The following is a 17,169-nucleotide window of genomic DNA, read 5'->3' as shown; positions in this document are numbered from 1 at the left end:
AGGCTTTACTGGAATTCACCACAGTCTTGTTAATAAATATTATTTGTCACTCTATTAAGATCATCACAACTTGACTACTTCTCTTAGTTCTCCTCCCCATGGTGGGGGTGGGACACTTAATATTTCTCTACCTACTGCCCTCTTCATCAGCTGCAAACTTCAACTCATTTCAGATTCTGGGACTCAGACAAGAGAGATTTAAGAAACGTGATTGGATTAGTATTGTTCTTTAAGGAACAGACAGCATGAAGCTAACCATGCTACAAGTCTGCTGTGGCTGGGTCCTAAAAACTGGCCTCTGTTATTGAGGTCCCATATTCCTAATACATGAATTCTTGTAAAGGAATCCTTTCTTGAGCCTTGACCTCAGCAACATGCCCAAGATACCTAGGCCTGTGATCTTACCTTTGCCAACTCTCCTCTGTTAGTACTGAAACCTGTCATTTTGTCCAGACTCTTTTAACAGATGCCTCTGATGTGAATTGAGTAGGCCCTCAAGCATCATCAGCACCAAGAAGCCCAGTGGCTGAGTGTGGTCTGGTAGTCAGATGTCCTTGTGACCATATCATGTAAGTTGGACCTCCCAATGAAGAATATAAGTCTATGTGTTGCCACAATCTTTGATTTTGTCTTCTGCCTGGCTTTCCTATCCCCATGTCCATCCCACAGTGGGAAAGAGCTAATTCTAGGGCATGTCTCCCTCAGTGGCTTCCAGCCATCTGAGTTTAACTGGGTCATTTCCAGCCCTGTCAGTGCCTATGAGGCATAGTGATACCAATGTCAGTGTCAGCATCAGTGAAAGCCTCCAGGCTTCACTAGACGGATGTCAGCGCTGTAGTCATGCCAGCTTCTCTCCCAGAATCTGAACCATGGCCAGCAATAATTTTTGGCACCTTGCCCAGGGTATAGAAGGATTGAAATCTGAGGTTTAATGCCAAGAGTGCATTTAACTCATTAGGGAGCCTTCTGTTGATCCATCCCATCAAAAGAAAAAAGGGCCAAGATATGGAAAGGTACTGCGTTTTCAGGATCAAAGTTACATCTATGTAACTAGTTAGTATTTATTGAGCACTTATGAGCCAGTTGTTGTGTTATCTTATTTAATCCTCACAACAATTCAATGAGTATTTATTAAAATTATCTCCATGTAACATCTGAAGAAAATTAGGCTTGGAGAGATAAAGTAACTTGTCTCAGATCACAAAGCTAGGAACCGATGGAGCTAGGAGCCAGCCAAAGCTCTCATTTTCAGCCTCAATGGAGGGTTCATATTGTTCTCTCAGAGTAGCCAAAGGCACTGAGAACAAGGATATGGGTACATACATTTTAAATGTATGCAAATTAAAATTTTAAAGTTAGAAATTGTTCTAGTTTGCTAATGCCGCCCTTAAGCAATACACCAGATATGGACCAGCTTTTATAAAGGGGGTTTATTTGGTTACACAGTTACAGTCTTAAGGCCATAAAGTGCCCAAGGTAATGCATCCACAATCGGGTGTCTCCACTGGAGGATGGCCAATGGCGTCCGGAAAACCTCTGTTAGCTGGGAAGGCACATGGCTGGCGTCTGCTCCAAGTTCTGGTTTCAAAATGGCTTTCTCCCAGGACATTCCTCTTTCGACTGCATTTTCTCAAAAATGTCACTCTTAGTTGTTCTTGGGGCATTTGTCCTCTCTTAGCTTCTCCAGAGCAAAAGTCTGACTTCAAAGGCCATCTCCAAAATGTCTCTGTAAGCTGCAGCATCTCTCTCAGCTCCTGTGCATTCTTCAAAGTGTCTTTCTTGGCTGTTGCAAGCTCACTCTTTCTATCTGAGCTTATATAGTGCTCTAGTAAACTAATCAAGGTCCATGCTGAATGGACAGGGCCACACCTCCATGGAAACCATCCAATCAGAGTCATCACCCACAGTTGGGTGGGTCACATCTCCATGGAAACACTCAAAGAGTTACAGTCTAATCAACACTGATACATCTGCCCACACAAGATTACATCAAAGGTAATGGCATTTGGGGGGACATAATACATTCAAACTGGCACAGAAATGCAATTTAAGAAAAAGTGTACCATGTGACTGAGACTTTGAGAATCTACGAGAAAAGGGCTTGCCTTGGTGTTGAAGGATAATGCTCAGAAAAACAACTCCCCTTTCTTTTACAATTGTTCACAGTTCTCTTTTTCAAAGAAGATGCAACAACTACTCTTACTAATAGGAATAAAAGAGAATTATTCTGATTTAATTTCTCCTCCCAGTACTTTGTGTGTAGTGTATCTATCAATAATGCAACTTTGATAGGAGATTTTACTTAAGAAGTACTTAAAAATCCTTTATTTCAGAGGATTGTCTCCGGTGCCTGAATATAAAAATAATTCTCCAATTATGCTGCCCATTCTCCTTACTCATAACCACCTCCTATTTTAAAAACAAAATTTCCAAAACAGATAAAACAACTACCTAAAAAAAATAACAAATTCACAGGGAGAATGTAAGGAGAAAGTGAAATTGATTATGCAAGAAAGTTAACTGTGGGGAAGTTAAAATGCCACAGAAACACAAGATGGTCATACTATCATGGTAGAGGGCTACAACACCACTGTTTAATAAAAATAAAATGTGAGGCACATCTGTAATTTTAAGTAATTTTCTGGAATCACATTTAAAAAATAAAAAAAGAAAAGCAAGCAAAATCAATATTAATTTTAATAACATTTTATTTAGCCAAATACATCCAAAATATTTTCATTTCAACATGTAATCAAATGTATACAAATTTAATAAAAATTTTTAAGAAGATGTTTTACATTATAACATTTTTGGTACTAAGGCTTGGAATCTTGGTATGTATTTATAGAACATCTCGATTTGTACTAGCTGCATTTCAAGCACTCTATAGCCACATGTGGCTAGTGGCTTCCATATTGGAAAGCTCAGGGCTAGAGAGTCACAAATCTGTGAACACTCGCCAAGTTTCTAGAACATCATGGCTTCCTATCTTCAGAAAACAGCTAGCTCTTTCCTCACCCTTATCTCTGCTTGGAGTCTTTTCCTTCATTGTCTCCCAGTCCTTCTACTAATTCTTTACACAATTCATACTAGAGAAAACAATTTTCTGTTAACAGATCACCACAATATAGAAATGTAAAATCAAACACCATTGTACCTTTTCTCCTCTGCTTTATATGGTACCTAGTTTATTTCCTTGCTGTTGTTTTATTTTATATTCATACCTCTTGCCTTTGATTTATAAGGGCTGCCAGATTTTCAGAGGTTTACTACTGACAACTCCATAAAGAGTTTCTGGTATGAGATCTTTCTGATGTTAACTGTCCTGTTCCATTTGCATATTTACTAGAAGCCTCCTCAACTCAACTTTTCTTTCAAAGAAGTTGGGGTATTTATTACAAACAACTAAAAAAGTAGTTTTCTTAGGAAAAAGTTAAAGGAAGAGAGAGACAGAGACAGAGAGTCATACAGAGACAGACGGAGACAGAGAGAGAATAGAATCCAAGTAAAAAGCTGGCACCAGGCAGAAGACTTTGATGAAAATCATCATGGAACAGGCATAAAGTTGCCCAAAGGAGCAATGCTAACAAGAAGGGCATCCTGACCAGAGCACCAATACCTCTGGGACTAAAATATATTATTACAGGAAGATAATCAGAAATCCAAGAAAAAGCAACCACAGCATTTCCGAGATCATCCTGTAGAAAGGTTAATTGAAAATGAGGTGATAAACAGATGTGCACTACTTGGATAAGATGGATCTGTGGCCATTTCTTGTGTATCACACCACAGGCATTTTACTCAGAAACAACCAAACAGATTGTATTGTAAACCTACTACAGGTGAGAGAGAGAGTGGAAACGAGAAAATAACATTTGAGGAAATGACTGCACATCCCCAGATGATAATATGAAACTGCAAGCTGAGAGAAGAAAAGGGCAAATGAAACATGAAAAATAGAGAAAATGCCAGTCAAATTTAATACCTATATTTTGACAATTAAAAGTATTTGCTGGCCATGTCTTCCAGGGCCAGCGTGAATGCTCTGCAGCTCCTGGTGGAGCAGCTCAAGCTGGAGGCCGGCGTGGAGAGGATCAAGGTCTGTTAGGCGGCTGCAGAGCTTCAACAGTACTGGGTGCAGAAGAAAGCCTGCAAGGATGGCCTGCTGGACAGGGTGCCGCCGGGAGCAACCCCTTCCGGGAGCCCAGATCCTGCGCTTTACTCTGAAGATTGGGAAGAAGTTCATTGAGGAATGCCTTCAAGTACAAAGTGATGAACGACTGTCTCCATGTTTCAAGAAAACTTTTCTCTAGTCAAACAACTTTTAGATAGTTCAGACCTTTCCTGTGGCCTGGTCCTATAGCAAAAATTCTATAGAAATTCATGTGTTTCTGCTCAAATAAGGAAACTGGGTGAAAGAGTGGATCTTTTAAATAATAATGACTTGGTTCTTTCGGTGAAGTGCTTTATACTTAAACACAAATCCTACCACCAAATATACCAAAATACATCTCTTTCATAAGTGAACTACCAGTGTTTCTATACCTGGAATACCATGTGTCTTTTATTTACTGGATGTTTACATTCTAGGAAGGAAAACATTTTTGTTTTTTAAAAATTGAATATTTGTAATTTGTTGTTCCTAAGATTTTTATACTGTAACAAAATTTGTTCTTATATCATAAATTTAGTTTCTACATGAAGATAACCAACTATAAGATTGAGGGGAAGAATAGGCTTTACTAATCAAATGATGTCTTGATTTTTCTAAACAAGAGGACTGTTTTATCTTTAAACACTATACATGGGAGCTGTTTCTAGCAAATTTTGGGGGGAATGATTAATGTTGTATTATGTACAAGGTTGCCCCATCCTGTGTATGAAGATTTGATCTTTGTCTTCTTAAGTTCCTCTATTTTAGGATTGTGCTTTAACAAATATACTACATTATTTCATGTCTTTAATAAATGTTAAAAATGTAATCTACATTCAAATGGTTAAAAACAAAGTAATGTGAAAATATTATAATCTCAAAGAATTCTTAATGTCACAGTGTTTTATTTTGATGATGTGCCTTCAGTTTGATTTGGGACACTTTTTAAATGGATGCTGTGTGTTTAATAATCTCCGAAGAGTTTGGAAATAAAATTTCTGCTTACTTCATTAAAAAAAAAGTATTTGTTGACTCAAGGCAGTTAATGACTAGCAAAAGTGAGGTAAAATAGTCAATTTAAGGATTAAACTTATTCTGGAATAAGAGCAGTATATATCTCTTTGTCATCAGAATAATTAATGTTTATGCAATAAAGAAACTTTTCAATGCACCACAGTGCCACAGCCTTTCATGACTGGACTTCACAAATAAATAGACCAATGAGATGTCTACTTTTCAGGGTTTCAAAAATCCAGTGTAAAAATGATGACAGTCTTGAAAAAGAGAAAGGAAAAAAGAATCTGTCTAAAGTTGGAATGCAGAAACTACATTTTATTTGCTAGTATCAACCCCAGAACCGAGCACATCACCTGGCACAAAATGGACATTCATTAAATATTCATCATAAATAGTTTTGCGTAATGGTTATCACTGTAGGTTACTCCCAGGCATATTTCTTCTATTCCCAAATATGCTTGGGTAGAAAAGAATGCTGAGAACCACTTGGCTAGTGGTAGACTCTCCAAACGTGGAAGGGTTACGTCTGGCTGCTAGTATCTGAGCTGGCGGGGCAGTGAAGAGAAGTATGAATCCCAAACAGAAAGGAGGAACCCTTTCAGAAACCAAAGTGTGACTGACTCCACTAGAATCAGGAGACAGGGACCTAACAGAAATCCATATATCGGGTAGAACAGTGAGATAGAACAGTCATCATGCTCTACGTGGATGAAGTTTAGCAAATGATTTCCATGAGATATGTAGGTGTTTTTGTGGTCAGACACATAACCTATACCAAGACCAAAATGCATCCTATCCTGGAGTGTCTAGGACATTGTGCAAGCTCCCCAAAGGATGAGATATCAAGGTAGGGGGAGAGAAGCTAACTATGAAATAAAACCAAAGGTAATGATGGTAAAATTAAAATGCCAATAATCAATCTTCTATTCAAAAGCATCAGTTCCCAATGGGTTACTACAAGAGTTGCAGCTACAGAAAGAGTGAAATCATTGTAGAGGACCCTTCCTCTATTACACATTTAAGTGGAAGGAGGCAAATTCTCACAGCTGGTAGCTTCTCTGTCTTTCAGTCAAAAATTCAAACATGATAGCTGTAAACATCTTCACTCCTGCCTATAATGATAGTTATTTCTTTCTCGGGTTCCTTCAGTGATTTTCCATGGCTTCCTGTGTCATATTTGAAATATTATTTTCATTCCATGGGTATGCTCTTTAGAGATTCACCTAGCTCCTATTCGTTCAGGTGGTGGCAGTGGAAAATTACCTAAGTAAGCAGTATAATAAATAATATACAAATAAATAAACACATTAAAAATAAGAGATTAAACATTACCTAACTCTAATCTAATTGTACTTCCACCTTTCCCCTTTATTTGTCTGTACATTTGTCAAGATGGTCCTCCATTGCTGAAAAAAGGGATACACTACTATTAAGAATAGCCTTTCCCTTCCCCTTCACTCCTTCTCTAGTCATTTAATTCTCTCTGCAGTCCTTAGCCATCCTCTTGTTGGGAACTGGTGCCTAAGAGATACCAAAGAACGCAGTGCCCAATCTTCCTTGAACAGATATTTTTGCTGTGTTTCTGGTTCTGCTCACTCCTAGCCTCCTCGGCTCGGCTCCTGCTGCCTGGTCTCTCTTTCTGGGTTTGGATCCCACTGTGCATTCTGACCTCCAAGAAGTGTCTGAACAAGACAACCCCTAATTGTGAAGAGTCTGGTCTGGAGGTTAACCTCATTGCAGATCTAGAGCTCCATGCTAAACGTTCATTCCCATGTTTCTCTTGAGGCCTGACCCACTACCCTATGTATTTAGCACTTCAACCCAACCACTGGTTTCAGCCTCAACACCTCATTGGGTGTACAGCCCAGTGCCATCCTGTCTCTGATAAAAATAAAGGTTATTTTCCCTCATCCACTGAACAACTGGTCTATCATATTTAGTTTCATACACAGGGATCATACGCAGGGATCATACCCAAATTTATTATAAATAGTTCTATTAGTACTGCTGACATGTACTGAATGCACAATATTGTATGGCTATGTTACATATCACCAGCAGGAAATTAATGCATTGGGTTCACAGTTTTAACAGTCATTCTGTTTCTACAAAAGGCAAACGTTAGGAGGATTTCAGGGGCCATTTGAATGTCAGGGATAAAGCATTTCATGCATTGCCTGACAGCTGTAACTGAAAGGATTGCTCCATCACATGAGGTCCATAGATAGAGTGTAGCATCAAAGCTTGCACTTCTCCCAGGGGGCAAAACTGCCAAACTACCTCTACAGGAAGTCTGACCACAACATATATAAACTAGTCAGTTAAAAGGACTGCAGTTTTACAGAATCAGCACCGAGGAATAGTCAGTCTAACCCAGCAGAAAATATATAAAAGACTCATAGATAATTCATATAGAGAATGAAAGGCCTCATTGGTTTGCCCAAGACTGTGGATGAAGCCAAGCTGAAAAAAGGTATATGGGGTAAATGATACATAAGAAATAATTCAAAATAAGTTATTTTTTACATAAATCATATGGAGTGAATTATAAGAAAAAAACAAGCTGATCGATAAAGATAACTATTCAGTCAACATATATTCTGTGCTCATTAGGTGCAGTATTGTAGTAAGAGTTCCAGAACGAAAGGTGAACAAGGCAATGTTTTTGTTCTTGAGCAGCTCACATTCCAGTGGATAGGACAAACACATAAATAAAAGATCGTAGTAAATACTAAGTGCTCAAGTCAGAATTATGCAAAGCACTTAACACCGCAGAGAAAAGTGACCAACTTCATGGAGCAAATGGAAGTAACATTTAAGCAATATCTATAAAAGGAATAAGACTTGACATACAGAGAGAGGGACAAGGATGTTTCAAATGTAAGAAAAAGTTGGAAATACTAAAGGAAGGAAGCAAAGCTAATAAAAAGGACTGCAAAGGACCAGGCAGAGAAGCAGAAGAAGGGGCAGCACAGAGAGGTGTCGCAGATGCCAAGAAAGCAGAGATGATCAAAGAACAGAGTGTGGTCAGCGGGGTCAGAAGCAACAAAGCACTGGCCCAACAACACTCAATCAGAGATATGAGGTACTTTGTCTGCTGTGGAGTATACTGAAAACTTAACATTTTAAAAGGGTAAGTTTATTCACTTTAAGTTAGTTCTCAAGTACAAGTTTAGACTATCTCACAAAACAAACACCATAAGAAAGAATGGCCCAGCCACAGGAAAAGACAAATTCTCCACTAGCTAAATTTGCTGACAGTAAAATCTATTGAATAAAAGAGGAGGGAAGGAAACAGATTGGAAATCTTGTTGCCTGAAAACAAAAGCAAAAACAAAGCTGTTGAACTTGCTGAGAGAGTGTATTTACTTAGAAGAGAAACAAATCTCGGTAAAAGGAACTAAACAAACCTTCAGAATAGAAGACCATCCAAAAAGTCAACTTATTTCTGTAACTTCTTCATGGACACATCGGGTATTTTATAGGCTTGCTACTGAAAATGTGGTTCTTGGGTCAGCAGCATGGGCATCATCTGGGAGCTTGTTGGAAATGAAGAATCTTGGGCTGCACCCCAGAACTGATGAATCAGAATCTGCAGCTTAAGATCCCCATATGAATCACATGCACATTAATGTTTGAAAAACACTGTTTTATAGAGCTGGGGAAATTTAAAGCGAAATCTTATAGTCCATGATACAAAGAGGGCATAGAAGCTACCGCTAAGACACTAAGGCACGTCCGTCTCCATTTCTGGTCCTTAATGTCCTCTTCACGCTTTTTCAATTTAAATCCTGCTGTTCTGCCAGATGCTTCCCTGAAATGCCTCAGAATACCTACATTACCTATACACCTACATCACTGTGATGGAGCTTAATTAGATACTAAGAGAAAAATAATATGATTATCTCATTAAAGTAATATCTCATGTGCCGAGGTGTGAATGGATGATTGGATTAACATTCCCAGCAAGCACTGACATTTTAAGGGAAGTTGTTAATCCAAATGGATTTCTAATTGGTTGTCTAAGGGAAAGAGTTATTTCTGAGCTAGGAAAGCTTCCATATATATTTTGTCTCTGATTACTGCAGGCTACTGCTAGCAGAACAGTAAATTATTTGAATCCACTTATGGGCCAAATTGTGTTATATTAAATTAAGCCATATTCATCTGAGTTATGGAAATAATGGTGATGACAGGTTAAGCAGAAAAGCTGAGATTAAATTACATATTATGATAAGCAAAAGAGAGCATGACTAGATAGAACAGTAAATTGGATTTAGGATTAGTAAAACTGATTGAGCATATTTAGTTGGATACTAAAAAGAAGTGAACTGAAAGGGAAATGAACAGATTTAAATGCTACTAAGAAATAAACTTTAAGATGATCTCTACAAAGAATATAAGGAGCAAAAAAGCAGGGTAAATAAGAGTTATATCCAGATTGTTTGGCTACACATACTACTTAAAATTGGAAACTAAGGGGAAAAGAGGACATGAAATGAAAGCATTTCTAACCTAAATAGTAACTACAGTATTGCTGCCAACACAATTCAAGAGACAATTGTGTACACAAAAAGAATAACATTCAATGGAATATTCTAAAATCAAGCAATCTACATGTTCTTGACTGGAGCCCCAAATTTAAATTATCTCTGATAAAAATAAAGTAAAAGAAGCTTTTTTCCCCATGCTTTCTCATTGGGTGACTAAATAGGTAAATCTCAATAGAAAAACTGCTCAAAACAGAGTTTTATTTCGGGAACACAGAAAATGAAAAATTGGTTGGGAGAGCAAACAAAATTAGAAAGTCTATATAAGCATAATCTGCTTCCAGATTCGAGCAAAAGCTTTTACACAGAAAGAGCGAACAAAAATCACGGATCCGAACTTGAGACCTTGAGCATGTTATTAAACCATTCTGAGCCTTGGTCTCTTAATCTACAAAACAGATTTAACAATATCTATTTTATTTTTCCAGGGTTGTCTTGAGGGCTCAGTGAAAAATGTAGAGCATCTGCTTCAATAGCACTCAGTAAATTTTTGATATTTTATTCAATTTCAAAGAGAGTGAAAGATGGGATAAAATAATGATTTTATTATAACAAGCTATAATTCACATTAAATAAAAATTTTAAAATTATAAAAAAAGAGGAAGGGAATTGTATATGCATATATAAATATTTACTACATTTATGTTTCTTGGCTGCCTATATGTTTTTTTATGATAAACAGATGTTTATTGCTAAAATAGCTAAGAATGCAAACTCTCTGTATCCTTTACAAGAAACAGGAAAAATTCATGCTTCTAAGAATAAAGGTGATACCCTCAAAGAACTTAGAATGATTTACCTCTTTAAAGAGTTTTATTCACAACATTTTCTGAAGGTTCAGTCCCACTGTATTTTTTTTTAATTTTTATTGAGATTGTTCACATACCTTACAATTATCCAAAGATCCAAAGTGTACAATCACTTGCCTCCGGTACCCTCATACAGCTGTGCATCCATCACACTTAATTTTTGTTCAATTTTTAGAACCTTTTCATTTCCCCAGACAAGAAATAAAGTGAAAGATGAAAAAAGAAAAAAAGAAAAGGAAACTCAAATCCTCCCATATCCCTAACCAACCCCCTCACAATTGTTGAACTCGTAGTGTTGGTACAGTACATTTGTTACTGTGTATGAAAGAACGTTGAAATACTACTAACTGTAGTATATAGTTTGTAATAGGTATATAGTTCTTCCCTATATGCCCCTCTATTAGTAACTTCTAATTGTATTGTCATACATTTGTTCTGGTTCATGAAGTGATTTCTAGTATTTGTACAGTTGATCATGGACATTGCCCACCATAGGATTCAGTTTTATACATTCCCATCTTTTGACCTCCAACTTTCCTTCTGGTGACATATATGACTCTGAGCTTCCCCTTTCCACCTCATTCATGCACCATTTGGCACTGTTAGTTATTCTCACATCTTGCTACCAACACCTCTGTTCATTTACAAACATTTAAGTTCATCCTAGTTGACATTCTGCTCATGATAAGCAAACCGCTCCCCATTCTTTAGCCTCGTCCTGTATCTTGGTACCTTATATTTCATGTCTATGAGTTTACATATTATAATTAGTTCCTATCAGTGAGACCCTGCAATTTTGTCCTTATGTGTCTGGCTTATTTCACTCAGTATATTGCCCTCAAAGTTTGGTCATCAACCCGTTTTCTTTTTTTAAGATGCTTTTGTTCACATGCCATACATTCCATCCTAAGTGAACAATCAATGGTTATGTTCTCTGTATGGTCACATATTTATGTGTTCACCACCTTCACCACTATCTATATAAGGGCATCTACATTTCTTCCACAAGGCAGGAGGGAGAGTCAACGAAGGTAGAGAGGCAAAAGAAAAAGAAAAAAGGAAGAGGAAAAAAAATAACAGCTAGAAAGCAGCAAAAGGAAAGATAGCCTTAAATCAAAGTAAAGAGTTAGACAACATCACCAATGTCAAGTGTCTAATACACCTCCCCTATCCCCCACTCTTATCTGCATTCACCTTGGTATATCGCTTTTGTTACATTAAAGGAAGCGTAATACAATGATTCTGTTAGTTACAGTCTCTAGTTTATGTTGATTGCATTCCTCCCCCAATGCCTCCCCATTTTAAACACCTTGCAAGATTGACATTTGCTTGTTCTCCCTCGTGAAAGAACATATTTATATATTTTATCACAATTGTTGAACACTCTAGATTTCACCGAGTTACACAGTCCCAGTCTTTATCTTTCCTCCTTTCTTCTGGTGTCTTACATGCTCACAACCTTCCACTCTCAACCGTATTCATAGTTATCTTTGTTCATTGTACTTACATTGCTGTGCTACCATCTCCCAAAACTGTGTTCCAAACCTCTCACTCCTGTCCTCTCCTATCACTCTGTAGTGCTCCCTTTAGTATTTCCTGTAGGGTGGGTGTCTTGTTCACAAAGTCTCTCATTGTCTGTTGTCAGAAAATATTTTGAGCTCTCCCTCATATTTGAAGGACAGCTTTGCTGGATACAGGATTCTTGGTTGGTGGTTTTTCTCTTTCAGTATCTTAAACATATCACACCACTTCCTTCTTGCCTCCATGGTTTCTGCTGAGAGATCCACACATAGTCGTATTAAGCTTCCTTTGTATGTAATGGATTGCTTTTCTCTTGCTGCTTCCAGGATTCTCTCTTTGTCTTTGACGTTTAATAATCTGATTATTAAGTGTCTTGACGTAGGCCTATTCAGATCTATTCTGTTTGGAGTACGCTGCACTTCTTGGATCTGTAATTTTATGTTTTTCATAAGAGATGGGAAATTTTCATTGATTATTTCCTCTATTAGTGCTTCTGTCCCTTTTCTCTTCTCTTCTCCTTCTGGGACACCAATGATACGTACATTCTTGTACTTTGTTTCATCTTTAAGTTCTGGAGATGATGCTCATATTTTTTCATTCTTTTCTCCATCTGCTCCTTTGCGTGTAGGCTTTCAGGTGTTTTGTTCTCCAGTTCCTGAGTGTTTTCTTCTGCCTCTTGAGATCTGCTGTTGCATATTTCCATTGTGTCTTTCATCTCTTGTGTTGTGCCTTTCATTTCCATAGATTCTGCTAGTTGTTTTTTTGAACTTCTGATTTCTGCCCTATGTATGCCCAGTGTTTTCTTTATAGCCTTTATCTTTTTTGCCAAATCTTCTCTAAACTTTTTGAATTGATTTAGCATTAGTTGTTTAAATTCCTGTATCTCAGTTGAAGTGTACGTTTGTTCCTTTGACTGGGCCATAGCTTCGTTTTTCTTAGTGTAGGTTGTAGTTTTCTGTTGTCTAGGCATCTGACCTCCTAGACCACCCCAGTCAGGTTTTCCCAGACGAGAACAGGCTCAGGTCACAGAAGGAGGAAATATTCAGTATTCCGTTTCCCTGATGGTTTTTCTTAGAGGACTGACACACCTGTGCTTTTCTGCCTGGCAGGTGCACCTGTCAGCCTGTCACTGGCTGGTGTAAGAGGGTGTGGCCTGTGGCTCTCCTCCCCCAGGCTTTGGGTTCTGGTTCCGGAAAGGCAGGCAGTAGAGCTGGGCCCCTCCCTTTCCTCTTGGGAAGCTATGTCCCCTCCAGAGAGGCCATCTGCATATCAATAAGTTCTTTGTTTCTCTGACTCTACTGGTCAAAGTGCTGCGATTTTAAAATGGCTGAGGCTTTCTTTACTGCAAAGCACTGCAGGCTGAAAACAGCTGAGGCTTTCTCCACAGAGAGAGAAAGGGACAGAAAGCTCCCAGATTCACCCATCGGCCAGAGATAGCACCTGATCCTCTGTGTTCCTCGTCCTGAGACAGATATGTCCCCTGACTCTTCCAAGGTCAGTTGTCACCAAAAGCCTCTGCCTGCTTGTTGGGGATTCGCTATCTGTATTGAGCAGTTAACATTAAAACCCCAGTTGGAGGTGGGCTGAGAGAGTGCTGCTCTCTAGTACTGCAAGGCTTCTGTGAGGGAGGGGCTCTTGGCTCTCAGCTCTCAGCACGGGTCCGCAGTTTTTACTTACAGATTTATGCTAAGATCTCGGGCATTCCTCCCAATTCAGGTTGGTGGATGATGAGTGGACAGTCACGTTTGTCTCCCTGCAGTTATTCCAGGTTATTTACTAGTTTTTTGGTTGTTTATGAATTGTTCCAAGGGGGACTAACAGTCTTCCACTCCCCTCTATGCCGCCATCTTTGGCTGCCTATATTTTTGATCCAGCATTCTTTTTCTACAATTCCTCCACAATTTTAAGCCTTCAATATCAATTGCTTATATATGGACTCTAGAGCCAGATTGCCATGGAAATCCTGACATCATTATTCATACGTGTGTGATCTTAAAAGACACACCTATATATACTTCTCTGTGGCTCAGTTTCCTCATTTGTAAAATATAGGCAATAGTCATGCCTATAATTTCACGTTTCCATGGTATTTATTCTTGCATGGTTGCCTTTTAACTCTTCCTACTTGCCTGACAGGATTCATTCTTTCCCCATCCAGTTTTTATGGCGAGGGGAAATGAACCAAAACCTGTGTTGAGAACATTGTGTACCTAGCAGCCTTAGGATATGGCTTAAGGATCCAGAGGATCTCTCTTTGTTATGCAGAAATTAAAACTTCTTTCCTTCACAATGATCAGGAAACAGCCTCAAGTCCACAAAAGGTCTGCTGTTTCTTGGCTGTGCATACTTTCCATGTGGTTTTTTCCAATTCGGATGCTTCCACCCTTTTGATACTTTATGCTCCAATTTGTTTGCTCCTACCATTTTTAAAGTTGGGTTTTATATTATAAGGACAAGACATACAGTCTACAAAATATTTATACCACACAGAAATGTATCCATCCCTTGATGTAACCCCTTATAGACTTTATAAACCTCAGAATTTTCACTACACACACACACACACACACACACACACACACTGATTACTACTATAACCCCAACACCTTCAGTTAGTGGACCTCAGTAAATATCTGTTGAGCAAATTAATTAATATACCAACAGTATCAGAGATTGCTATCTGCCTGCTGGAATCCATTTTTCCCATCCTCCCCTTCTTTTACAGAACCCTTGACTTTTACCTGGATATATTAATTATAATCTTTTAATTATTTGTTTGCCTCCCTCATTGGAATGTGAGCTACTTAAGAACAAAAACTGTCTCATTTAATCTCATTTCCATAATTCCTAACATGTTATCTGACACCTACTAGGCATAGAATAAATGTTGAATGAACCCATTTACTAATTGACCTGTTTTTCCATATTGTTTACTCAGTATCATTTTTGTATACATAAATTTTTATAATTTATGAAAGAAACCAACTCAATTCTTGATTGCTGTTACCTAATACTGTCTTTTCTTAGCCATATATTAGGCAATGGCTCATCTAAGGGCAAACTGATGAGGCTTATTTCTGTTCTCTAAATGAGCTTTCTGTAAGTCATTTGTATATTTTCTGCTAAGTTTTTCTGACTCTTTCTAGATGCTGACTCTGTAAAACTGTATTCCATTTTACTGACTAGTAATAGTAGTCAGGCTTCTGGTCAAGGTGATCTAGCTGTTTCACCACCTGGAAGTAAGTGGGAACAACTTCATTTCCCAGACTCCCCTGCAGCAACTGGAGGTGGGCAGAACTGGTGAGAGCATCTTCTGGATGTCCTTCCCCTCCTCTCGCACCCTTCCTATTGGCTGAAATTCAGATATAGTAGTGATGAGACAACTTGTACAAAGACAATGCTCTTGGGCATGAGAGAGCAAAAGGATAGAAGGAGCCTAGGTCCCTATCCCAGGGACTACGTATGTCCAAACAGGCATATGAGAGAGAAATGCATTTCTACCTTGGTTATTATCTTAACTAATATAAAAACAAAATCTCTCACCAGCTTACTCCTCTCGTTTGTCAGGCAGACAACCAAGTAACTGTAGAGGTATCCCATACTGCTTTCACCACTTCCACACAGTCAGTCCCCCAAAACTGGAAACAATGCAATCCTACACACACACACACGCACACACACACATTATAGATAGTCTGCCATAGAGTACAATTGTGCCCTTTTTTTTTTCCTCTCCTAATGGGCAGGGATTATATCAGCTTACTTTCCTTTGACAATACTGTCAGATCAGGTGAATTCTGTCAAGAACCAGCTTTTGGGGAAAGTTCTACAACATCACATGGCATGAGTTAAGGAACATGCTTTATTAGGAATGTTTATACAGGCCAAGGGATCCTTTGACCTTCCCGTCATTCCCACAGAGAAGTATGCTGGATTAGGGTGTGGCTGTTCCCGCTATGTGGGTCTGAGTTTCAGTGGAGGAGACCACTCCTCTGTGTGCCTCCATTTTATAGAGCAAGTATAGAAACGCAGCTTCATCAGAACTTAGTGCCAAGCAGTCTTGGCAGTCTCAGTGTGGAGTGTCAGCTGTTTATACGAACTGTCAGAGAAAGCAAAGCCCCTGGGTGTTGTAGTCCACAAGTCAAGGGGAGAGTCTCAGTTTCCTGGCTGCTAAAACAAATACACACAATGGGTTGCTTAACACCAGGAATTTATTGGCTCACATTTTTGAGGCTAGGAGAGGCCCAAAATTGGGGTGTCAGCAATGTGATGTTTTCTCTTTGAAGACTGTGGCACTCTGGGGCTGGATGCTAAAGATCCATGGGTTCTTGGCTTTCCTGTCACAAAGGTGGTATCACATAGTAATGCACATGGTGATGTCTTTCCTTTCTCTCCTGGGTTCCATTGATTTCCAGCTTCTACTCCTCCCTGGTGGCTTTCTCTCTCAATTACTGAATTTCTTCTGCATATAAGGGACTACTGTGATGTGAATTAAAACCCAACCTCATTCACTTGAGCCATACCTTAACTAAAAGTAACATCTTTAAGAGATGTTATTTATAGTAGGCTCATCCCCACAGGAATGCAGATTAAGAACATGTGTTTTTTGGAGGTTATACAATTCAACCTATCACAAGGAGGATGTCACTGGTCCTACAAGAAGCTGAACTTAGGGATAGCCCCACACACACTGGGAGGAGACAGCACCTCCACTCTCACCTTGTCCCAGCTGGCTTGTGTCCTGGCAACCCAGGGTGAGCTCCCAGGGTCACCATCAGACACTCCCTGTACAATTCTAAGGACATTACCTGCTTTTGAATAACAGCATAAAATAAGTCTGTTACATCAGATCAGAGTGCCAAAATACCCACAGACAGGAAAGGAAATACAATCCTAAAATCAGTCTTAAGTGACACATACTAACAGCAATAGAGTTTCATAGAATAAGCAAAAGATTTCTGAAATACAAGGTAAGCCACCAAGCTACAGATACCAAAGAGAATTCAAAATACATTCTTTACATGTGATCATTAAAATAGCATAGGCAATGAACAGTTAATTCATCTCCTAAAGTAATAGGAAGATTGATTTAAACCAATAAAGACTAAAATATTCTAAG

General features: G+C 38.7%; 1 protein-coding gene and 1 pseudogene across 5 annotated transcripts in view; one reads left to right on the top strand and one right to left on the bottom strand.

Moving 5' to 3' along the window:
- Positions 1-17,169, bottom strand: part of GRIP1 (glutamate receptor interacting protein 1) — a 447,814-nt gene that overhangs the window by 368,662 nt on the left and 61,983 nt on the right. The gene's annotated exons all lie outside the window — the stretch shown is intronic.
- Positions 4,019-4,227, top strand: LOC119541439 (annotated as a pseudogene).

This window comes from Choloepus didactylus, chromosome 8 (genome assembly GCF_015220235.1).
Source record: "Choloepus didactylus isolate mChoDid1 chromosome 8, mChoDid1.pri, whole genome shotgun sequence".
NCBI lineage: Eukaryota > Metazoa > Chordata > Mammalia > Pilosa > Megalonychidae > Choloepus > Choloepus didactylus.
This window is presented reverse-complemented; position numbering and strand designations above follow the sequence as displayed.